This window comes from Ailuropoda melanoleuca, chromosome 16, assembly GCF_002007445.2.
Source record: "Ailuropoda melanoleuca isolate Jingjing chromosome 16, ASM200744v2, whole genome shotgun sequence".
In the NCBI taxonomy this organism is placed as follows: Eukaryota; Metazoa; Chordata; class Mammalia; order Carnivora; family Ursidae; genus Ailuropoda; species Ailuropoda melanoleuca.
The window spans coordinates 73,503,232-73,528,469 of NC_048233.1; the positions used below are offsets into that span (position 1 = coordinate 73,503,232).

Consider the following 25,238-nt stretch of genomic DNA (forward strand, 5'->3'; position numbering starts at 1 on the left):
TGGGGGAAGGAAGCTATTAGAACGCCTGCGGGTGTCGGGTGTCGGAGTGGAAGGAGTCCTCCGAGGGTCAGTGGAGGGGGGGTTGTTCAAGGACAGGCTGCTCCTGCTGCAATCTAGAGTGTTCTAGAAGCTCCTAGGGATTTTGGTAAGGGTACAGGGAAGAGCTTTACTGTGTGTGGTCGGGGACTCCCTGGAGGGAGCTTGAGGGTTTAGACCCAAAAGGGATGTCTTCTTCAGGCCCCGGTTTGAGCTGTTCTGTTGCAGGGGAGAGTCGAGGAAGAAGCAGGAAGGAAAAACATCCATTACAGCTGAGCGTGGGGCTCTGAGACTTAAGCTATGAAATGGATGTATGATTGGCTTGTGCTCCGTTTGGCCCAAGAGAGCTTCACGCTCCTGATGAAAGAAAGGGAGAGAGGGAAGGAGAAGGAAGGAGGAAAGTGGGGCGGGGTGGGGAGGCACTGTGCAAAGTGCTTGCTGTCTTGTCTTCAAAAGAGCCGTTTTCCAAAGGACCTCCTCCAAGGAGCGCTTTGAAGAGAAGTCACTGACCCTTCCAACCAGCCTGGATGCTGTCGCTGAGATGCGGGCTGTACAATGCTTGACATCAACCGGAGGAGAAGACAGGAGGGTCTCGCAGGAGCCCCGGTCCCACTATAAGGAAGAGAGATTCCCACCCCTGCCCAAATGTCCAGGTCCTCGGTAGGATTGGCCAGGGGTGAGGCCAAGAGCCCCTGGGTAGGATTTCATAGTCTGAAGGAGCTAAGTCCCGAATACGCACGCCACTCAGAGCCTGAGCAGATGAGAGCTAGTGGGGGGGGGGGAGACACCGCTCCCCCCACCCCGGCATCCCACCACTGGACTTCTTTGCTGAACCAACTGAGTCATCCACAAATATTGGACTCGCTTCCATAAATACCAGTGACTTCTTACAGGTAGAGGGAGAGAAGATGTCACCCTCCCCTCCCCCACAAGCTGGCCACCGATGATGGGAAGTTACAACGAAAGCGCGCCTCCCACCACATGTGGCCACACACACGTTTATCAGCAAGCACACATTATTTATCAGCAATCGGGGGGCCCCCAAACTGCCGGCTGTGTAACTCCACAAAGACCCAGGTCTCGGTTTAGATGTTCCCTGCTTGGAAGACTGACCCAAGGCAGACGCAGCGGTATTCCAGTGCTGAACTCAGCAGAGATTCTAGAAGCAGGCAGCCCACCCACTTCTCCACAACAACCATGCACATTGGGCTTTCTGTAGGCTGACAAACCCACTGGTTTCTAAGACCCTGTTTCCACAGGAGGGACGTTGTCTCAACAGTATCTCCAGCCCGATCTCCGCAACACTTACGCCACTGCATTCGCTGAGGAAAAGTCATTCTTCACCCATTATGCCAACAAGCATAGTGGTCCTGCTGGTGAATAAGGCAACCGAAATCCCATACAGTTGACCTTTGAGTAACGCAAGTTTGAACCGCGTCGGTCTACTGACACATGGGTTTTTTTCAATAAATACAGAAAAGCACAGAAAACCGTATTTTCCTTACGGTTAATAACATTTTCTTTAGCTCATTGCCAGAATGCAGACTATAATACACATACATATGGAGTCCAAAGTTACAGGTGGATTTTTGCCTGTGTAGGGACGGCGCCCCTCCCCCCATCTCATTGTTCAAGAATCAGGTGCATCGCCCCTGTGAATGGCAGGCCTCTGAGTGGTCTTTCAGATTCTGACCACCCATCCCCAGGGTCTGTACTCCTGTTTGCTCTCACTGCCCTCAAGTACAGTTTAAAAGTAACATAAAAGATATGTCACATTGTCGATCTGAAGCACTTGGAAGTAAGTCACAGGCAATTTAATGTCATTTCAAGAAGAAAGCGAGATATTTGGAAGCAAGCCTTGGCTGTTGGGCACGCGCCCTCCACCTAAGGAAAGTAATTAGGCGTGATGGTAATTTAAGGAAAATTCCTTCAGGACTTGGGACTCTGACTTGGAACCAGACTTGAGCGGGTTCATTGACGTTTTGGCACGTTTACCCAAGTGCTGGTTGTGCCCAGAAAAGACTACTTACTCATAGGTTCACTTGGAGTTGAGTAACGAGAGTTCAGTTTTTTAAACTGGCATTTCTTAACCCTGGTTCTCTCTGAAGCTTGTTAAATCTGCTTATGAATCTTTTTTGTTTGTTTGGAGCAAGTTTTAGCAACGGCTTCTGAGAAGTCTTTGAATGACCTGGTCCTGTTTACAAACTTAAGGAATTACACAGGCCTCAAACAATCCATGCCGTGTTTATAAACTTAATGTTTTGGGGGAGTGGCTTTCCCTGGGGGGGGGGGTGGAGGGTCAGGGGTGTTCCTGGGGTTCCAGCAATGCTAGAATTCTCCATCCTGTTCCAGCCGTGGGGACTTTTCTGAGTGTAGGGGACAGCTCCAAAACATTCTTAGTCATCAATCAGATTTCCATTCTAATCCATTTGCCTGTTTTTAAGTTTTAAGGAAATCTCCCTGGGTACTTAATTCTTTTACGTCTAGTGAATTCAATGAGTGTAGGTGGTGAACCTAAAATTCTCTTAAATATTCTACCACCGAGCCTAAGCTTAGAAAGATTCCAGCTTAAACTCACTCACTGAAGTTAATTACACAATTATATTTTAAATTAGAATGATTAGGCTCTCACTTTAATGGGCCAAATTATTTCAGCATTGCAAGTAAGCATCTAACAGAAAATGAAATACTGTGGTTTGGAGTCCCTTAAGTTTGTCTATGTGTGACCTCAAATCCTCCTGGATTTGAGGCACCCACTAAGAAAAACCATGACCCCCGTTAACTGGGGCTGCCTACCCCCCCCCCGGGGGGCAGTTACAGCCGGTTGGTTGAGGTTGCTGAGGGTAGGAAATTTCTCCTGGGATGTTATTGGGTTCTTGGTGCCTCTGAGAGCTTCCCTGAACCCTTTTTCCAGGTTCTCTGTCGTGGGCATAAAAAAAAAAAAAAAAAAAAACCCAAACCCAGGAGGGCTTGTCTCACCAGCTCCTTGGGCCCATCCCTGCACCCTGGCAATGAATACACTCCGTCATTCATCTGCCTATGTTTACCCAAGGTTGATTGCATGCTTACATTGTCATGTTTCGCTTCTGACCCCATGCACACATATTTATCTTTTAAGTCAGGAGTTTTGAAGTGGATGCAATCTCCCTTCTTTTGCACTCTTAGAATGTAACATCTCTTAAGGACATCTACGTAAAATGCCCTTGGACTGGATTTTCTCTTCTGCTGGGTCATAGCAAGATCACTTTTCCTTCCGAAGAGGGCAGGGAGCTGGAGAGGGAGAAGAGGGAGGGATTGGGGGGGACAGGAGAAGAATGTTAAGTCTCCAGGGCTCAGACCAGCTTGCTGGCCCTCACAAGGCTTCTTCTTCTCCTCTCTCTGCTGAGTCCGGCTCGAGCTGCTCATGCCCTTGCTCCTTTGGAACACAGCCCCCCACCAGCAGGTGCATGCGATGGGGCCCCACACCCCAGGTCCTGGTATGTGCAAGGTGGCTCCACAGGCGTCAGCGAGCCGCTCGTTCCATGACAACCTGTGGCCCACCGTGCTGAAGACATCCCGGCTCTTCCCGGACGCCTCATCTCTCGCCTCTACACGGCAGCTTCTATTTTGACCACGCACTCGCATGGATCCTTCTCGTTACTCACTCCTACAGTTTCCGGCACGACTGGTCCAGGCAGGGAGACAGCTCTGTGGAAGTGAAGAAATCAGATCCAATGGCCCCCTGGCTTTAACTCGAAGAAGAGAGGCATGTTGATAGAGTGCCTAGTACGTGCTAAGTGTTTTATACACATGGGTTCATTTCATCTCTACAAGAGCCCGATGATGATGTGGGTTCATTCGTCTTTTTTTTTTATGGAGGAGGAAGCTGAGGCACAGAGAGGTTGAGTGATGTGTCCCAGGTCACAGAGCCACAGGTCTCTCATTTTAGACACTGTACATACAGCTCCTAAACTATCGACAGCCCAGTCAGGGGAGGGATCTGGCTTAGCCCAAGACCAAGTTGCTGGGGGGAGAGGCTCAGCTAGACACTGGGCCACATGGAGGGCTCCAGTTGTCTCCAGGACGCAACATGGCAGAAGAGGAAGATAAGAAAGGAGTCAGCTGCAGACGGTCCAGGGAGGAGGCGGAGGGGTGAGCAGAGTGCCCGAGCCGCGGGGAGAGCTGACTGCCTGCCGGGCATCGTGCGGGGCCCCTTCATCACGGAACCCCTCAGACCTCAGACTTTGTGCCATCTTTCGGAGAATTAAGCCTCTCTACGCTTTCGTACTCTTTGAAACCCCCCCAAAAGAGATATTGCAATTAACACTGAATAAAAGCATGGGGGAAAGCAGTGCTTTGTTGATGAACTGCACAAGCCCCCACCCCGTCCTTGGGTGCCCATCCAGATACCCCTGCCCCAGCCAGACCGTCTCATGTGATCCTCCCTGAAGGGATGCAGGAGATCCGCCCACTCCAGAGTGGGGACATTGATATGTCAGTGATGCAGCTGGCTTCCCATGGAAGTCTGTGACCCCAAATCACAGGGTCTCTAACCATTACCCTATCCTGCCTATTGGGTCGCTATCAGACCTTCAGCTGAGAGACTACTCAGACGATCAAGAAGCCATATCCCTACTAGGTGTCAAGTAAACTTGGTTTAAGCCTGCCATTTTCCAGGGCAGATGCATAGGGGAAAAGGATAGGAGCAGAGAAAATGGAGACTCAGGGAGGGTAAGGGACTTACCCAAGGCCACACAGCAAGAGCATGGTGGCCACAGGACTAGAACTCAAATCCTATTTGCCCTGCCCCATTCCTGCCCCTCCAACCCTAGTGCACCCCTTACACCTGAGATCCACCCCCCCACCCCCACCCCACTGGGGCCCACCAAACAAGCGAGTGCAGCCTGGATTTAGATGAGTGTGTTTCGCTTTGCCTGGCAGGCTGCTTAGTGATTGTTCTAAACCCGCGTGTGGGCTTCTCCACTCCCCCAGTCTTCTATTTCTTTCTACGCCCCCAAACAGTCCCCCATCCCCCACCCTCCCCCCTCCAGCACCCAGCACAGCAAGCCGCGCTCAGCAGGTGTTAGCGAACGCTTGCCAAGTGAGTAAGGCATCGGACCATCTGCAGGGGCAGAGTGGGTGTCAGACTCGTCCACCCCACGCCAGCACCAGCGCCAGGGCCCGGTACGGGTGTCTCTCTGCAGGTGAGTTGGCTGGTACCCAAACTGCCACTGGCGATGGGGGGCAAAGCAGGGGACTTCTGGGAGAAAGGGGCTTAGGAGGCCCTCGCTGTGTCCAGAAGGTCAGAGGCAGGCTCTAGGCCAGGAAAGCCCGCACCCCTGGCCTTCCCCGTGCCCTCCCGTGCCTTCCTTGGCCCCTGCCTGCAAGGCTCCGAAGAATGGGAGCCCGGACGCCTCCCCAGTGGGCAGCCTCCTAAGGCACGGCGCCCAGGGGAAGGGAGTTGACACACAGCTCAAATGGCCCCATTTTGAATTTAGAAACTGCGGGGATGTGTGAGCAGTGTAGGCAGCTGGGGAGAGGAGAAGGCTCAGGCTGAGGCTTGCTCATCGGACAGACTGATTCCCTGGCATCTTTCAGGAAGTGGGGCATTGAGGCGCAAACAGTACTAGGATTCCTGGTACCGAGGGCTTCCCCAACCCTGTTGCCCCTTGACTCCGAGCTTCTCCCACTTGAATGTTCAGGATCCCCCAGGGGAGCTTGCTACCCCACAGGTTCCCGGACCCCAGTCCCCCGGACTCGAATGCAGTAGCTTTCGTGCAAGGTCGAGAGAACGGCCTGTTTCATGGGTCTGCCCCGTCCCAGCCCCAGGTGATTCTGGTGCAGGGGGTCTTTGACCCACACCTTGGAAGCTCCTCCTTGGGTCTACTCCCCAAGGACTGGAACACCAGGGAGGATCTGGAAGAGGTTCTGGTCGCAAAGCTGGAGGCCTCATCTCTCCCAAAGCCCCTCAGACCCAGGCCATCTGGCACCAGAGTGTCTCTGAAGGCTCATGCAGGCCGCTGGAACTGGCCCACCCAGAGACCAGAGCGGGTCCCTTGAGGGGTCCCACAGTTTGCCCTGAGAAGCCATAGACCCCAGGCTGGAGCTGGAGCTCCCGAGAAGGGGCAGCAGTAAGGGCCCAGGAGAGCATGGGGAGGAGCCCTGCACCAGAAACTCTAGGCTCACTAGACCCCAGGAGTGGGGAGACGGTGCCTGAGAGGAGGGGGCACTGGCCATCCCCCACGCCCAGGACTAACTCACTCCCCTGGGCCAGCCCTGGGGGTGACAGTCACAGCCAGCAGAGCTGGGAGGGCTGGGAGACCAGCTAGCCCCTTCACAGAGCGGGACTAAGCTCTTTCCAACCCTGTATGTGTTCTTACTTACAGGATTCTTCCTGCAGGCACAGGGGACAGTGTCCCTCAGGGGACAGTGAACTCCAGCTCTGCTAAGTCACTGAGACCCTGGGAAGGACTTCCTGTCTCCCGCACGTGCGGTCCCCCCCCTCCAGTGGGGAGAGCCGGTTAAACCAGGTAAAGCAGCCATCGATGACAGTGGCTGCCTGGAGCACCGAGTGCAGAAACACCAGGATGGGGGTCGCGGCTAGGGGCCCCGTGTCTGGTCGGAGCTCACTGAACCCCCGCAACAACAACCTGATAAGTGTTCACATTATCTCTACGGCGGAGAAAGCTTAGGGACCCTGTGCCAGGATCCAGTTAGTGTGGGGCCGAGCTGGGGTTTGAACCTATGCCGTCTGGCCCTAGAGCGTGGGCCCGTCCCCACCACATCGCGCAGCCTCAAAAATGACAGTACAGACACTCCCCAGGAGCTAATGGCCAGTGTCTGCGCTGCCGGACCCAGCAGGCAGGGACGAGTGCGCCACACGTCTCAGTCTCAGCTGCCACATTTCCAGTCCACGGTTCTCTCAGCCGCAAACCAGCTCGCACAGAGGAGAAGGGAACAGAGCAAGGCCACACGCCCCCGGTCGCGGAAGATGGGAGCCCAGGGCTGCCTCGAGGTCCTCCTGTTTGAGTTCACTGCACCCTTTCACGCCTCCCTGGTCTGGCCCATATTTGGGCCAAAGGGTGCTGCTTACTGTTGTTTGAAAACTGCTTGCCTAGCCCCACCTCCGGGCCTTTGAACATGCTGATATCTTCCTCAGAAACATCTTTCCTTCTTCAGACTGCAGCCCGAATAGTACCTTCTCCAGGAAGCTCTTCCAGAGTCCGCTCCAAGCACAGAGAGCCTGCCCTTCCTCTGCAGCCCAGGCCAGGGCCTGAGTCGCATCCCGGCTCCCGTCCCCCCCCCGGGGGGGGGGGCGAAGCTCCCAGCTCTGCACGGATCCAGGTGCATCGTAGGTGCTCAGTCAGAGACAGGCACTGACGGGAACTGAGAGCCTTCAGGATTCTGGCTCATTTACCATCACATTTATTCTATCAAGCTTTTTCCTGAAATTACAAAAAAAAAAAAAAAAAAAAAAAAAAAATTCTAGGCCTGCCCATGAATAAGGATTTAAAATCATATCAGAGAAGCCGGATCGTCTCTGTCCCAGCATCTGGTCTGTTGACCAGCTGCCCTTGTCCACCACATTGGGCTGCTGGTCCACACTGGCTGTCGGATTTGCAAGTCTGTCCCGCCTGACTGTCCCTCCTGAGCCTCCCGCTGCCCGGGCCTGGCTGGGAGCCAGGGCAGGGGGAGACCAAGACCGATGCTTCTCTGCCTTCCAGGAGCCACCGGGCTAACAGCCAGGCTGGACACATGCAAACAAGTCCACGCCCGCGCACCCACCGCTCCAGAGGCTGGGAGGGGAGGGGAGGGGAAGAGACGAGGTGCCAGGAGCCTTCCCCATTTGCTCAGCCCTGGCTTCTCCTCCCTCTCCTGCGTGAGAACAGTCCTCTTCTCTGCACGGCCTGCTGGGAGGGTGGACAGCGGGAGGGAGGCAGGTGACGGCAAAAGCGGGGGTTCCACACGGGGAAGAGAGGCAGGGAGGCCCGCGTGGAGGCCCACGGCAGCCTCAGCATATGTGGCTGCCAGGAAAGCCGTGCCAGGCCAGACGGTGGTCCTGGGGCTCAGCCGGGATGGCACCGCCTCTGGGAAACCGCTCTGCCCTCCCAGCTGCAATAGGGGGTCCCTCCTTTGTGCTCCCACACCCCCGGGGTCCCTCTGTCACGGCGCTGATCGCATGCTTCTGTGACTGCTTACTGTCTGTCTTCCCCCAGGAGAATGAGCATTCCTGGGAGGAGGAGACCTGTCACAGTCCCAGCAACCAGCGGAGCCCAGCAGAGTCCGCATGGGCTCACCAGTGAGTGGGGAATGAATGAATGGAGTCGACGCTGGGGATGGGATTTACAGGGCCTGCGAACAGGTCTCTGCCGGGAACACCTGTGCGTTCTTGCTCTCTGCACTTGGCATTTGACAATCACAAGTGCTGTATTTTCTTCTCCCTCCTACTTCATCTTCTAAACCCTGATGCATCACTACACCTACACACACTCACACATAGAGGCACACACCTCCACACAAAGCATAGACACATGCACAGTTATACGCACAGGACTTACCCACAAGCTCTGGACAAAGAACACTTACACACAATAGTACAGTGATTCCGGCACACCGCACGCAGTAAGGCGCACGCACGAGCAAGCCACAGCCACATGCTCCCCTACCTGCACGCACGATCCCGCGGGGCCGCCCAGACACACAAACGCAGACATATACGCACGGACAAGCAGGCAGATGAACCCACCACCTTAAGGACACACTCTGAACGATGTGCTCATCTGCTTTTCCATCCAGGGATTTCTCTTTGTCTTTCCTTTCCCTTAGATCTTGCTTCATGGTGAACAAAGCTCTTTCTTTTGTTCGCCTACCTGCCAACCCTTGTTGCAGACTTCCTCTGTGCCAGGAAATACATAGGAAGACGAGCAGGGCTCAGACCTGCCCCCAGAGGCTCCCAGTCTAGTGGAGGACACAGACGCAGAAAATGCCCCCCATAAGGCTGGTGGGACAACTGGCTTCAGGAACTATTTCTTGAGTACTTACTTGGGGCCGGGCTTGTGCTGGGCTTTGGGCATCCAGAGGTAAGGTCTAGTCTCCCTGGCCTCAAGGAAGCTCCAGACCTGGGGGAAGGGGAGAGAGACAGGCAAAGATAGAATATCTTCCTATGACGTACACGGATCAGTGGCAGCCTGGAGAAGGGAGTTATTAACACTGTCGGGAGATAATCTGGGAGGGCTTCTCGGAGAAGGTGGTATTGGGTTTTATAGGATGAAGAGCAGTTCACGGTGAAGACTTGAGCCTGGAACAGATTGGCATTTGGTGCAGAACAAAGGCAAAGACCACAGAGAGGTAGCCCAACAGTTCTGTGGGTCTGGATTGTAATGATGACTATGTGGGTTGGGGGTGGGTTGAGAGTGTGAGACAGGTGCCAGGTAGCCGGTGAGGCTGGAGAAGACACACAGGGGCAGAGAACAACCTCTCCATTTTACGGTCGAGGAAACAGGCTCAGGTTGGTAAACGTGGCTGTCTTTGACCTCTGTGGGACTCTTTCCTGCTCTTGGGGCCAGCCACAAACCCCACTGCCCATTCTCTCCAAATGAGACAAGGCTGTTCGCCGGTAGCTGAGCACATTAAAAGCTCAGAGCTGGTGGGAGGCATTATTATTGGTGGCGATGATTATCCTCTAAAGTCCAGCTTGGCAGATAATCAGCAGCTCAGCAGGCCCCCAGGCTGGGGTGATTTGGGCCTCGGAGGTGGAGCGGCCCCCCGGCCCTGGCCCAGGCCCCCTGCCCAGCAGCTGGTTGGCAGGTGGGTCAGCTGAGTCCCTGTGCCAGAGCACGTCCCCCTGGGGCCGCCTCATTTTCCCCCCAGTGGTTCTCACCCTCTCATTCGGCCCACCTCCCCCTCCCACCGCCAATTAGTTCATGTCAGGCAATTAGCGGTTCCTTGTTCCTCCTGGCTTTCTACTGCCCTCCATGACCAAGCTGGCTCTGGAAGGGCTGAATCATTTTCCTGAAAGGAATGTTGCGCGAGGCAGTGGCCCGCTCCCCCTTCCCCTGCAGCTGTGTGATCTCGGGCCAGCTACATCACCTCTCTGAGACTCGGTTCCCTGACCTGTAAACAAGGGCATTAATCCAGCTGGATAATGACTACAGGGCGCTCACACTTGGACAAGTCTCTTGGCCATCCTGGGCCTCAGTTTCCCCCTTGTGAAATGTGGGGGAGGGGTGAGGTCAGAGGTCAGAACTTAGCCATGACAGAGGGACCAATCTGGCCAGCCGTCTCTTTTGACCAACATCTTACTTTCAAAAAAAATTGCAGTTGGGCGGACAGTCTCTCCTTTGCTGTCCTGCCCTCGGCTCCCGTGCTGTGTATTCAATAAACATCTAAAAAAAAAATTGCAATTTGAAAGTGCACCCCAGTTTGTCCAGGTCCCACCATTTTCTACTGTCTCACCTCAGCTCTCTCCTATGGCCCCTGAGGGCCCCTGAGTTTGAGACCGCTGGACGAGCTGGTCTCAGAGTTTACACAGGGCTCTTCTTTAGGCTTCTGTGGCTGTGGCATCCGGGGCAGGCCAGCCCAGCGCAGGACCACTCACCCATGGTCCTCCCTCCCCTGATCAGACCCTCCTCCTCCCCTCGGACCTTGGCCACAGCTTCCTCATGCTCTCCCAGCCCCAGGGCCCCCTGCTCCTGCTTGGGCTTGTGTCAGCGGGGTTTCTCGGAGAACACTCAGATTGAACCATGCTATGCTTTTGCTAGACATCATTGGCCTCAACTCCTAGTCAGGTATCCAAGGTCCCCACAATCCAGCCCCTGCCTCCCTGCCCAGCCTCAGCTCCCTATTTCCCCTACCCTCACCCTCCATTTCCTGGAGTAGCTCTCTCCTCCCCATGTCCCTGCACTTTGCATAGGCTGATCCCTTTGCCTGGAACTCCATCCCTGCCTTCTCCACTCTGGAAAGACTGCAAGGCTCTCTCCCATGTTGCCTCCTCTGGGAAGCTGTCCCTGATTTTCCCAGATGGAGGTAGGGACTCCCTCTTCTGGACCGCCCGCCCTCAGCTACAGCAAATGCCAGGGTATAGTAGAGGTGGGTTAGCTTCTCCTCCTTTCAGTGTATTCAGTAGGCATTAAACATTGACCGCCTGATGTCTGCCGGGCCTTGAGCAGGAGGGCAGCCACGCATCTCCATCACCTCCAATCTGCAGAACCCAGAGAGGAGGCTGGGCACGGTCAGTAAGTGGTCAGTAAATGTTTGTCTCAGGAATCAACAAGGAAGAAGGACAGGAAGGCTTGCCCACCCCCACCCTAACTCATTTAAAATGCAAGAGGCGAGAGAGCTGGCCCCATACCTCCCAGTAATGATTCCCTCCCTCCTTGCCTCTGTAAGTCATTACCCCTGACAAAGCACCGTGACATCTTTGCCACCAGTCTCCTGCCGATGGGAGAGTCTGTGATGTGTCTTCCTTGCCCTGCACTCTGGCCCAGAAAAGAGTGATGCTTGCTAGGGACCTTGATGCCAGGAGCCCCCACCTCCCTGGAGACCCTGCCCCCCTCTGCCCTGGGGGCTGCCTCTTTCTCCTGTCGCTCAAACAGGGACAAAAATCCATCTGTTTGCTTCTCTGTGTCCCTTTGTCTTTCTGTGTTTCCCTCATTCTTACCTCCTGTCTTTCTGTCTGTCTTATTTCTCCAGCCCCCCCTCTTCTTTTGTGTCGCCTGCTGAGCCCTGCCTCTGTCTGTCTCTGTCCCTGTCTTTCCGTCCATCTGCCTCTCTCTCTCTGTCTCCATCCTCTTTTCCTTCTCCTGGGCTGTCTCTGTCCGCCTTTCTCTCCCTAATTAGCCTCACTTCTAGCTTTTACTCTCAGGTCTCCTGGGTGGTGGGGGGCGGGCAGCAGGACAAGGAGGGAAACATCTTTCCAGCATGTAGAAAATGGGCCAATTAAAGCCACAAGGCTGCTCAGGCAGCCGAACAAGGAGGAGGCAGAAATAGCCCCAGGCGTGTCTAGCTGGAAAGATAAATAGAGAAACCGGGGAAAAAGGGCAAAATGGAGGCAAAGTCCAAAGTCACGGGCACTCCTTGTCCAGACCCCGGAGGTGGCTCCTTCCCGCCCAGACCTGAGGGTTGGATTCTGGCAGTTGCTTGGGGGGGTGCCCCAGCCTCACTCTCTACCCAGCCTCAGAGCCTGCCAGACCTCCCAGGGCCTCCCCCCAAGTGTACCTGTCCTCCCGTGACACCTTCGGGCTGAGCTGTGGTGGCAGCCGCCCCTCCTCACCCCGCCTCTGCAACACAGGGAGCTGGGGGAGGGGAGGGGGACGTTCTCCACCCCCACAGTCGAAGGCCTTCTATCTCCTGCCCTTGGAGCCCCAGGAATCTGGGGCCTGCTCCACACCAGGCGCTCCCGAGCCAGGGATGGGATGGCCACAGAACAGGGAGCCCTGCAAACTGTCTCTTCCTAGGGGCTCAAGGTCTGGTGGGGGAGTTAGATAGACAGGCAACAGCAGCTGCGGTCCTCTGGGAGGGGGAAAGGGTCCCCAAGGAATCGATATCTGTCCCCAACTGGCAGAATCTGCAGACGGGCCTGCACCGACTAGGGCAGTGGGAGCTGAAGGCTGTCTCAAGGAGAGGAAAATGTAGGGAGCCGGTTAAGGAAATGAAAGTGGCCCCAGGAAGCCTAGAAGGGGTGGGGGGATTAAAGATGTGTGTGTGAGTGTGAGTGTGTGTGTGTGTGTGTGTATGAGGGGGTTCCTAGTAGTCCAAGACAAGGAGCTTAGAATTTATGCTCAGGACACAAGGGAGCCATGGAGGGCTATAGGCCAGGGAGGGGCCCCATGATATGCTCCTTAATGGAGATTTTGCCACCTACAGGGGAGGGGGAGGACAGACGCGGCTGGAGGCAGGTGGCGCAGGCCAAGTGCTACCCCAGACCATCAGGGAAGAACCAATAGGCCCTAGAGTGGCAACTGAGTGGGAAAAATGACTTGTAAGATGAATTTATTACTCAATCTGTCGTTTTTCAGCTCGCTGCTGAGGCAGGGGCTGTGATGGCGGCCAAGCCCCTTCCTAAACTCCGTGTCTCCTCTTCCCTCTGCCTTCTCCCCAGGCTGCTGGATTCCCTGGACCTGTGTGGATTTATCCCACCTCTGTGCCTTTGCTCCTTTGATTTCTTCCTTCTAGAATGCTCTCCCCTCTTTCTCACATATCTAAATCCTACCCATCCATCAAGATCCAGTTCAAATGTCCCCTCCTCCCTGCAACCTTCCTCCAGGTGTTCAGGAAACACTATCTGGGCCTTTCTTAGCGCCTTTGGTGTCATTTTTGTGCACCTGCTGTAGGATCCCCTACACGCTCAGGCCATCTTCAGGGCAAAAGTCTGGGTCTGATTCAACGGTCCTCAGGATAAGGCCTGACACAAAAAGAGGTCTCCATGAAGTCTTGGGGAAGGAAGGAAGGAAGGAAGGAAGGAAGGAAGGAAGGAAGGAAGGAAGGGAGGGAGGGAAGGAGGGAGGGAGGAAGGAAGGAAGGAAGGAGAAAAGCAAAAAGAGAGGAAGGTGGGGGCAGGGAGTGAGAGTCTATATTCACGGGCTCACTGCGCATGTGTGAGACTTGAATCACTTTAGTTGAATAATCCATTTCTCTGGTATTCCCTGCCTAGGTGTGCCTGCAACGTGGTTCCAATTTTCTGAGTCTGATCTATATTCTGGCATTAACACCAGAGATTCTGGTTTTCTTCTTTCCCTAAGACTTACTGTAACTTCATTGTTTCTGCCTAGCCATAGAAATGGATGGAAGGATGGATGGATGGATGGATGGAAGGATGGATGGATGGATGGATGGATGGGTAGATAACTGAGTGGCTGGATAGAGTGAATGACTTAAAAACTAGGAGAAAGCCATCCAAGAGCTATTAATGATAAATTGTAAGAGATGAGATCCCAGCATTTGGTGGAGGTCAATCAGATTCTGGCTGTGTATTCATTCCTTCACCCAGCACTGCCTGAGCCCCCACCATGTGTCAAACAGCATAGCAGACCCTAGGGATCCAGCAGTGAGCTAAATACACAGTGCCTGCCCTCACAGAACTTAGAGTCTAGTGAAAGAGACAGACAAGAAACTGAGGAGTTGCCAAGATAACATAGAAGGATAAGCGACACGCTAGAACACATGTGAGACCATGTGGGAAGCTGTTTGAGCAGAGGAGCAGCGTGCATCACACACTCATTCAGGAGTGTCAGGGAAGGCTTCCTGGAAGAAGCGACCTCTAGGCTGTGTCCGGAGAAACTGATGAGCAGCAAGTCGGGAGGGTAAGCAAGCCCTGCAGAGGGAACCGCATGTGCAAAGCACCAGGAAGGAGAGAGCACGAGGCAGATTTTGTTTAGGAAACTAGAGAAGCTCAGTCAATAGCAGCACAGAGTGCTGGGGTCCGCAGATGAGCAAAGAAGGGTAATGGAAGCCAGAACTTACAGGGCTTGCGGGTGCCCAAGGAGCTCGGGCTCTGTTCTAAGAGCACGGGGTCACGGTGGAATCCTTTGAAAGGTTCAAGCAGGGAGAAATCTGACCACAAACGCAGGAAGACGTTTCATTGCATGATGTCTTTCGAAATTCCTTCTGTTAAGGCAGAAAGATTATTTTCTTCTAATGTTTTCCCATAACCAGTATTGTTGCCAAATCTATAAATCATCTGGGAAATTAAAAAGCAGGAAATCTTGTACTGCTTTTCTTGGCGATGAAAAACCAAGGAAATGAAAATTAACCTCATACTCTCAAATTTAAGTTTCTTATTGACCAAGCTGATGTTGTTCTATTTGTTTTACCATTTCAAATGGTTAAAAAGGTTAAAAGTTCAAAGTTTAAAAGCCCACAAGGTTAAAAGCTCAGAAATCAAAACTCAGGCCCGTTAAAATTACACGAAACTTCACTGAAGAAAAAGAACCAGAAAGCCAAAGCCCATTCTTTCAGTGAAATGGTACATTTTCCGGCTTGAATTCATTTCAGAAATCATTCTCCAGCATTCACAATGGCTGGGATTAACCTATCTCTGGGAGTACAGAGTTCACATGCTCAATAAATGACTGCTTCCAATAGCTTAGCTATATCCAATTTTTTAAAAGCTCCGTTGGGTTTTCTGATGTAGCAGCAAAAGAGTGAACAGAACACAGAACTTGCTGTTTAAAGACAACATTTGCTGCAACATGGACGGCCCTGGAGGAGATAATGCTAAGTGAAATAAGTCAAGCAGAGAAAGACAATTATCGTATGATTTCTCTCATCTATGGAACATAAGAACTAGGAAGATCGGTAGGGGAAGAAAGGGATAAAGAAGGGGGGGGTAATTAGAAGGGGGAATGAAGCATGAGAGACTATGGACTATGAGAAACAAACTGAGGGCTTCAGAGGGGAGGGGGGTGGGGCAATGGGATAGACTGGTGATGGGTAGTAAGGAGGGCACGTATTGCATGGCACTGGGTGTTATACGCAACTAATGAAGCATCGAACTTTGCATAGGAATCCGGGGATGTACTGTATGGTGACTAACATAATATAATAATAATAAATAAATTAATTAATTAATTAATTAATTAATAAAGACAACAGACGCCTGTCTGAAGGAAACCTACACCACCGGTCTATCCCGCAATCAGCAAACCTCACCAATTCAGCAGGACAATGGGGTGACTAACAAGCAGGGGCGTGGAGAGGTGGCACTTCCTTTAGGCAGCCGGTGCAGAGGGAAAGCCGGGCTCAGGGGGTGGTTTTCAGAACTGAAGAGTGAGGTCCGACTTTAGAAGAACCAAAAATAGGGTGGTCCTAGGCAGGAGGCAGATCGGGTGCCAAGCCCAGGGGCAGGAAAATACTTAAAGGGAGACGAAAAGGGACAAGCAGGTTGGAATCCCCACGAAGTCACTCACAGGCTGGGTGAATGCCTGCTCCCTGAGTGCTCCCCATTCCCCACCTACCCCCGAGTGCTCTTTGCTCTTGTCTGTGTCTTGCCTCTTTCTTCCTAAAGTCGGGGGGAGACATGGTCCCAAGGCTGTTCAGGACCTACCTCCTTGGTCTTCTGGTCTACCTGTTCTCCCCCAGCTCCTGTCCAGACTGCCCTCTGGCTGCTGACGCTCTGGCCGTCCCAGAGATGAAGTCAGCTGTAGGCACATACATTTTTTAAAAACCCAGCCATGTAAGGACATGATGTCTCTAAATAAACACTCAACACAGCCCCCCTTTTCTCCCCAAGAGAGATGGAGCCAAGGTCTGGGTCAAAGATTCTGGGTGAGTGGGGAGGGTCTGGAATGGGGGGAGAGGAGGGCAGCTGGCTTGTCCAGGTCCCCTCCCTCCAGGGTCACCCCCTCCAGGTCCTGAGAACCAGCTGCGGCAGCTCAGCGCCTGGAGATGCTTTGCAGGTCTCAGCCCAACTGGTGACAGAAATAAACCCAGAGTCATTCAGCAAGGCTCTGGCTTCTGTTTTCCTTTTTATGTTAACTTGTTAATTTGTACTTTTTATTGGGAAACATATTATGTACATTAAAATAATGTATAAAACACGTACACATTTTAAAGAAGAAAATGTTTATGAAAAATAAACAAATAAAGGCCAGATACTACTAGTCCAGAAGCCACGTTCCCAGAGTCTTCCGAGCCCCCTCACGCCCAGCCCTGTGCACGCTCCCCACCCTCCCACCCCCGTTAGCCGCTGGGCCGAACGTGGTGTTGCTGAGGCCGGCCCACCCCACACCCGGGAAGACGCCTGCAGTAAGAAAACGTGAGGTTTCTTAAGCTTGTAGCTTCAAGCAAGCACACAGCCCAGGGAGACTTGGGTGCTTCGGTGAGGGGGATCTGATAAAGGCCCCCCCCGGGGTCTGGGCTTGTGCTGGATGAATCCAAGGGGGGCTGGAGAAGTGAGCCCAGGTCTGGACTGAGTGCTGCCTGGAAACTAACCTAGGAGGTCAGAGGGGGACAGCAGGGCTGGCCTTGTCACTTCAGGGAGCCGCAGGCAGGCAGAAAGGCAGGGAAAGGAGGGAGCCCTACCCTGGGGGCACGGCGCAGCCTGGCCTCCGTCTTACTGCATGGTGGATGGTGTTCTGGAAACACCATCTCTGTCAGCAACAGACTGTCATTACTCTGTGCTGTCTCTCACTCTCTGCGACGACCGAGGGCCTGAGACCCGCAGGGGCTCAACAGTGAGGCTCCGACCCACCTTGTTCTGGCTCTCGGCCTTTACTGTGTGACTTCTGATAACCTGCCACTGTGAGCCTCAGTTTCCCCAACTATAACGTGGGGATATAGCAGTCACCAGCCTCAGTGATCTGCGGTGAGGTCAGTGCCGCCCATATGGCTAGCATGTAGTAAGAGCTCAGTGATCGGAGGCCCTTGTCCCCATCTGGGGGAGGGCTGGGGCCCCAGGTCACCAGGGTGACCTTCGACCCAGGCTACTCCTGGATGTGCTCTGTCCCAGCCCTGCCCCAGAGGCAGAAGGGCCCCCCAGAGAGTGGGGCATCCCACAGTGAAGGGTAGGCAGCCGAGAGGACAGGGAGAGGGGAGGAGTTCTGACAGGAAAGGAGGATAAAATGTGGGAAGTAAGGAAATGTGGGAAGAAGAAAGGAATGAAGGGTAGGAGGGAGGAGAGGACAGAAAGATCCGGGGGAAAAGGAGCAAACAAGAGAGAGAGAGTAGTAAAGAGGGGAGGGGAGGTCTGGGGGAGAAGCAGAGGCAGGGAGGCTGAGAGGGAGGCCAACAGAGCAAAATGTTCAGTGTCAGACAGGAGAGAGTCACCCAGCGTGGACCACAGGCCAGCCCTGCCCCTTTCCAGGCCTTGGTGAGGGGAGGCTGCCTGGAGTGGGGGCAGGGCAGGCCAGCCTTGCCAGCTGCTGAACCACCTCCCTCCTCCCCCACCTGCCACCACAGTGGGATCCCACCAACCTGCCACACTGTCCACTGGGAACAATGGGGAACTGTCAGGGGCTGTGTCACCAGCTGCCTCTCCAAAAGGAGGTGACAACAATGTCTCCCTGCCCTGGGCCTCAGGGCCAGCTGCCAGCCCAATGAAAGCCATGGGGGAGGGCCCAGCAGCTGGGGCTCCCTCTGTCATGGCTCCTCCCCTGGAACCCCTCTTCCTCCCTCTATTTCCTCCAGGCCACTCTCCACAGAGGTTCCCCTACATTTGGCTGCTATTTGCTAATCATGGTGGGGGGCAGGCTGGGACAAAGGGCAGTGTGGAGAACACTAGAGTGTCGGGACATGTGGGTTTCAGTCTCAACTTTGTCACTGTGACAGAGATGGCCAGCTGTCCGTATTATTTGTTCTCCCCCTTCTTCCTGATAAATGGCAGCCCTGACTCTGGGCTGGGCACATAGCTGTCCTGAGTAAAGACTAGACTTCCAGCCTCCTTTGCAGGTAGATGTGGCCACATAACCAAGTTCTGGCCGATGCAATGTTATCGCAACACTGGGACATGTCCTTTTTGGGAAGGACACGTTCTTTTTCAACCCTTCTATTTTCTGCTCTGGAATGCAGACACGATGGCTGCACCTGGGGCAGCCCCCTTGGGTCATGAGGTGGAAGTTACATGTTGAGGATGGTAGAGCAAATTAGGAGGAGCCTAGGTCCCTGATGATCATGGAACTGCTGTACCAGCTGGAATGCTTACCTCTCTTTGTTTACTGGAGAGAGAAATGAACGTTTTAGGCTACTGATTTGGGGGTTTTCTTGTCACTTGTAGAGGCATATAATCCTAATTGGTAGAGTCTGCAACTTATGGTATGACCTTAGGAAAGTCACTTTCTGTCTCTGGGCCTCAGTTGATCCACCAGAGCAATGAAATTTCAAACTTATAGAGTATCTCCAAGGGCCTTTCTTGTTTTCACTTTTAAGGTCAGAACCTAGGGTGGAGGCTCGTTGCTAAGGTTAAAGGCACCCCTAGTGAATTAACTCTACAGCGGAACAAAAGACTCTGAAAAGTAGAAAAGTTTCCAAGCACTGAAGGCCCATCAAGAGTAGGAGAAGGTAGGGATGCCTGGGTGGCTCGGTCAGTGAAGCATCTGCCTTCAGCTCAGGTCGTGATCCCAGGGTTCTGGGATCGAGTCCCGCATCAGGCTCCTTGCTCAGAGAGGAGCTGCCTGCCGCTCGCCGTTTGAGCTCTGTCTTTCTGACCAAAAAAAAAAAAAAAAAAAAAAGCCTGGGAGAAGGGAATATAAGTAAGTGGCTCACTAGGGCCCAGAGGGTCCTGCCTGATTGGGGCCCTACCCACCTCTCCTGCTTCATCTTCTGTGACCCCCTGTCTTGCTGCCTACACTCGTCACACTGACCCTCTTTTCAGGGCACCAAGCTTATATCCACCTCAGGACCTTTGCACCAGCTGTTCCCTCTGCCTAGAATGCTCTCCCCTCCAGATCCTTATTCAGGCCTCGGCTCTTTGTTATCTCCTCAGAAGGACCCACCCCAACTCTGCTATCTAAATAGGGGATACTGCCTTCCACTCCCTAACAAAATAAACCTCGATATTCTTTATAGCACTTCCTGATAGCTACCATTTTCTTGCTTCTTATTTGCTTCTTTTCTTCTGACTTCTCTAGTAAAACGTAAAGTCCATAAGAGCAGGCACCTGGCGCATTAACTGCCGGATTGCCAGGACTCAGAATAGCCCCCCGGCATATAGTAAGTGCTCAGTAAATACTTGATGAGTAAATATTGGAGGGTGGAAGGACAAGAATTGGCAAGGGAATTGACATTTATTGAGCACCTACTATGTGTCAGGCACTGTGGTCAGCTCATTCATGCTTTCTTAACACTCTCAGGTGTTTCCAGTCGGGAAGGGAGGTTCTCTGATCACAGGTGACTCAAAGTGCGACCCCGGAGCTCTAAGCCGTGGGGCTGGGATTGGAGCCCAGGTGCCTCGGATGGAGTCCAGTGGGTTTTCGCCATCCTGGCCAGGCCTGACTGCGCACTCTTGGGAGATAAGAGGCATCCTCAGATGTCCTTAATGCCTCCCGTTCAGCCCAGCCTCTCTCCACGCTTGGTAAGCAGCTCCCCGTTGCCTTCCAGGCAGCCACTTCACTGGCTCTGATTTTCATCGTCTTTCCCATCATCTTCTCAGGAAAATGTGCTTGAAGGCTGTGGAATCACAGAGGCTTCAGGTGGCGTGAACAGAGATAATTCTTCCCGCTCTGAAATGTGAGGATCGTTTCCTTCAGGAGAAGAAAGAAGACAGTACGATTTCCAAGCACATTCTCTGCCAGGCCTGCTTCAAGGACCCCGCTCCTCCCACCGTCTTCACACCAACCGTGGCGGGCAGGTGGTCTCGTCCCCTTGGGGCCTCCATTTTCTCATCTGGAAAATGGGGATAATGCCAATACCACCCTTGTAGGCTGGTTGAGAGGTCAATGGAATGAAGATGGGACCAGGGGATTTGGTTTCAAAGCTTAAACCAAGGACATTTCCTTCAGCTAAATGGAAACACCTTGACCCCCATCCTGTGGGCGACCCCGTACCTCTGCCTACAGCATCCTAGTGTCACAACATATTAATAGCTCCTGCATTTGAAGATCCCCTTTTATCCTGAATTTTCTCCCTCGTTGGCCATGTGACTTTAAACAAATCCCTTCACCGGGCTGAGACTCAGTTGCCTTGCTCGCCAACTGAAATTCCAAAACTTCTCTATCAAAGAAAAGTCACACTTCGGTCTCTTTAATATGGGTCTCTGGGTGATGCGTCCAAGTTTGGAGGTGCCTACAGCTGTGGGAGAGGATGGTAGGGAACATGACAGTTCTCCAAGGAATTTGGAAGGCTGGGGAAAGAGCCGCACAGGAAACATCACGTCATTGGCAAAGGTGCCAAGGAAATGTCAGAACAAAATGTGCTGGCTGAGATTTGGAGATGAAAAATCCATTCCTGGCGGCCCCAAAGCAAATCCCTCCACCTCCCAGCATCCATCTCAAGCAAAGGAGTTAGTCACTTGTCAGTTCTCTTCAGCACCGTGGACAGCAACCCCAGAATCACCTTTCAGGTCCTCACCCCTCCCCTCGTGTACCAGGCACAATGACTGGCACCATTGCCCAAGGAAGGGATGGCCTTGTTCCCCTTCTCCCCAGGAACTTACCATCTGGTTCAAGGCAGTAGAGTGACAGGCAAGGAAGACTCACTCACACAGTGCTGGGTGTTCACTTGTGCTGTGGAAGGACCCTCCCAGCCAATGTTGGACTTGATTTCCATTCATGCGCTTGGCTGCCATTGAGCAGCTGCTGTGTGCCTGCTTCTGCACCAGACATTGTGGGAAAAAATACAGATGAATGAAGGCCGTGCCTGCCCTGCAAAGCCTGGGGTTAGTGAAGGAGACTAGAAACCAATCATTACAAGCAAATAAGCAAACTAGCTCCCTCTACTTGGGCGCTTACTATGTGCCAAGCAGGGCACGAGGAGCCTCACACATGATGATGTCAATGAGCTAGCTACTGCTTTTAGTCCTATTTTACAGGTGGGGAAACCAGGTCAGGTGACTTGCCCAAGGCCACACGGTGATGAAGAACAGAGCTGGGACTTGACCAGGTGGTCAGGCTCCAGAGTCTGTGATTTAAGCCACGACCACCATTCATGGTGGGGAGGCATTTGGATAAACCTGAAAGAGGCAACAGAGAATTCCTGGATAAGGGGACCCCTGGGATGAATTTTCCCAGGTGAGGAAATGGGGGAAGAGCAGAGAGAACAACTGGTGTGCAGCTAGAGAAACACAGCACATTCTAGGGCATCCTTGTGGCTACAGCAAAGGCCATGGGGACAGAGGAGTGATAGAAGGAGAGTCCAGAGGGGTGCCCAAAGGTGGGCCCTTGAGAAATGTTGTACTAAGCTAGGGAGTTGGGCGTCATTCTGAGAAAATAAAGGGTTTCAAGCCTTGAAGGAAGGTGTTCACATGTGTCTTCTGGAAAGCGGCTGACCAAGCACTGAGGGGCAGACTGGACAGGGACCATCGATGGGTAGGATGTCCAGCCAGGGGACAGCTAAAGAACACCAGGTGAGGGAGGACATGACCCTGTGGGTAAGACCGTGAGCCCAGGCCACATACCTCCAGGGTTCACACCAAGACCAAGAGTGAGGAAGCCACTGCCTAATGTAAATCTCGTGCACTTTGCTCATGAGCCCCTATTGCTCAAGACCTAGTTACTTTTATTTTACACATAACTCTGACGGAGTTGAGGGTCTGATTCCTAAATGCACAACACATTAGAAGTGGGAAGTCTTACAGGATGGAGGAGCTGTTAAGAGGTGGGCACACTGATAGAAATGAGAGATGCTGGCTGATGTTAAGAGACCAAAACTATTTTTTAAATGCTTAACAGGGGCGTCTGGGTGGCTCTGTCGGTTAAGCAACTGACTGCTGATTTCGGCTCAGGTCATAATCTCAGGGTCCTTGGATCAAGCCCTGCGATGGGTTCCACACTCCGTGCTCAGCGGGGAGTCTGCTTGAGATCCTCTCTCTCCCTCTGCCTTTGCCCCTCCCCCACTCGCTCTCTCTCAAAATAAATGAATTTTTAAGAAAGTAAATAAAAGCATAAGGAAGTGGCGTCAGTAGATTTCAAAAGCACCAATACAACTTCTATTAACGGATACTCTACTTAACAAAGTAGGGAAATAGGTCATATTTTGTAAAAAACACTTTCATCCTAAGGCTAAAATATAATTTGAAAGTTTGAGTCGTTAAAAGAGCAGACCCTCAGCTATACAGGTTAGCTAACTGCCCCTAGGATCCAGGAGACTGAAAACTTTCTGCGCCTTGCATTTCCAGAGCACCTTTCAGAACCCTGTCCTGTCCCTCAGCTCACCTGATCCTCACACCTACGCCATGAGGAAAATAGGCAGAGGGACCATCCCCATGTCACAGGTGAAGAAACTCATGCTTCTCTGTTCAGAACCTGCCCAAACAGTTCCTCATTCTCAGGATCAGACCTGGAGCGCAGGTCTCCAGACAGGTAGGTCCAGCTCTGAGGTCTCTGTCCTCCCTGTCTGCCTCCCTGTTCCTCCCTCCCTTCCGGGACAAGCCACACCCACCCGCCGGAGCTCAACACCCGCTGCTGCTGATTGGCTGGTGAGATGGTCCTGAGCAACAGCCCGCCCCTTCTTGAGGCTACATGTGGTGACATCATAAACGTTATTTGCATACCCATCAGCCAATCAATACCTAGCGCTCTTGCAGACCACCGTCTCAACAGGGGAGAGCCATCTCTCTGGGACTGAGTTTGTGACAACCAGGACAGTTAAGTGCCTTCTACTGAACACTCCCTTGGCCAGGTTGCGCTCTGAGTTTTGAGTGAGTTCTCTCACTGACCCTGCGCAACTGGCTGAGGTCCCAACTGTTTTTATTCCCATTCCTCAGATTAAGGAACTTCTGAAGTTTAATTCCCCACCTTTCGTGAGGTGGGTGACCTGGCTATGTCATCTGCCGCCTACCTCACTGATCCCCAGGGTTGACTCTCCATCTGGATGGCGAAGGCTGTCCCCTTCCTCCCTCGCTGCTCCATGTGCGTCCCTCTGGAAGCTGCGTGCAGTCAAAAAGGAGGACCATGCCTGAAAAAGGAGGACTATTCTTCCGCCAAGGGTATAGAAGGGGTTGCACCCCCCTGCTGGAACCTCCAAAGAAGTTCTCAAGGTCCATTTGTAGGAGAACGTAGGGTAGTCACACTTCCAAGACTCCAGAAACATCCACACGAGGCTCTGCATGTGGCAGTCAACCTTCTGGAAGGAAAGAAGGAAGGAAGGAAGGGGAAGTAGGGAGGGAAGGAGAGAAGGATGGAGGGAGTGGGGGAGCTTCTGAAGTCTAAGAATTTGGCCAAGGTCACTAAGATAAATGGTAGAAAAGAAATTTGAATCCAAGAGTGTCTGACTCAAATACTGGGCTCTTAACAGCCTTGGTGTCTTCCAACAGGGGCACAAGGGAGCCCCACAGGACTTCAGCCTGACAAGACAGCTTCTTCAGACCCCTTTCCCCATTGCCCACCAGACGCACGTACTTGCTGGCTGAGAGGAGCTCTCTCCTCACCCTGCCCTGGGTGCGTCTTCTCCATCAGAGGAGGGGACTGGCGAGGAACTTCAGCCAGGGAAGGCATGTGGCCAGGTCCTTAGACCCAGGAGGCTGCCTGTAGGGCCTTCTGGGGAGCCCTGCACTGAAGGCCCAAGGCAGTGCTGGGCCATGGTCTTGAGCACCAAGGTGCTGCCTGACCTGGGTCGGTGTGTGATTAATGAGCTCTGAAGGCTCTTCCTGACCTGCTTTCTGTGAGGCTGACATTCCAGGGGCTGGAGATGCATCTGCCGGCTGGACACAGATGAGGGAAGACACCAGACCAGCCTCTCAGCACTCCCCCTTGCCTGCATAAGGTGAAGCACCCCAGCGGGGGCCCCCTCCAATCCAGCCACTCCCGGGAAGCGGGGTGAAAGACCACAAACAGCCTCAGGCTGAGTCTCCCTCTCACTGAGTCACTGCACAGGGGACAGCTGAGGCAATCGATGCCTTGACTCTGCAGTCAGGGAAGCCTTCTGGTGGGGGGGGCAGGCGGAGGAGGGGGCACTTTGATGGCAATGAGCTTCTTAGGCTAGCTGACGGACTGGACAGACTGGATGGGAGAGTCAGCCAAGTGCAGGGAGAGCAGAGGCAGAGCGGGACCGACTTTACCCTTACTGGTAGAGAACGCCGCCCACAGAAGGCAGGTCGGTGACTCAGAGAGCGGGTGACGGGGGTCACGCTGGAACCTGGGTCTCTTTGTTCCCAGCCCAACGTTCCCTCAGTCTGAGCCCCCGCCTGCATTTCCACCCTTTTGTCTGTCTGGGTGTCCATGGCCTGGGACTTGGGTGGAGGTCACCTCTGCCATATCCGCTGGCCAGGGCCCAGGATGACCACCAGTAACTTCCCCTGCCTCCCACCCAAAGCCCACACCACCAGGTCCTGAGAGGCCTGCCTCGATTCTGCACTTAGTCCTTTGGCTCCATCTGGTGGTAAATTTATGAAATGACAGCAAGGGAGGCCTCAAGGAGAGGCTGTGGGGCCAAGTGGAGGAGAAGTTGGAGGCGGAAGTGAGAGGGGGTGGAAGAGGAAGCCGCTGCTGCCTTCTAGCTTCTATGGGTCACCATATGCTTGGGTAAGAGACAGACTAATCTTGGTCCCACCCTGCCAGTGTCCCCAGTTTACTCATCTGTGAAATGGGCATACCTAAACCCAACTTTACGGTGTTACCTTTGTTTTAGTTTATTTA

General features: G+C 53.2%; 1 long non-coding RNA gene across 1 annotated transcript; it reads right to left on the reverse strand.

Moving 5' to 3' along the window:
• Nucleotides 1–5,132: 5,132 nt before the first annotated feature.
• On the reverse strand, nt 5,133–16,129 carry LOC109490093. Its single transcript, XR_002143314.2, has 4 exons — nt 16,058–16,129; nt 14,476–14,619; nt 9,058–9,134; nt 5,133–7,460 (listed from the first exon to the last, which is right to left on the reverse strand). It is a non-coding gene; the product is annotated as an uncharacterized LOC109490093 (long non-coding RNA).
• Between the last annotated feature and the right edge of the window lie 9,109 nt (nt 16,130–25,238).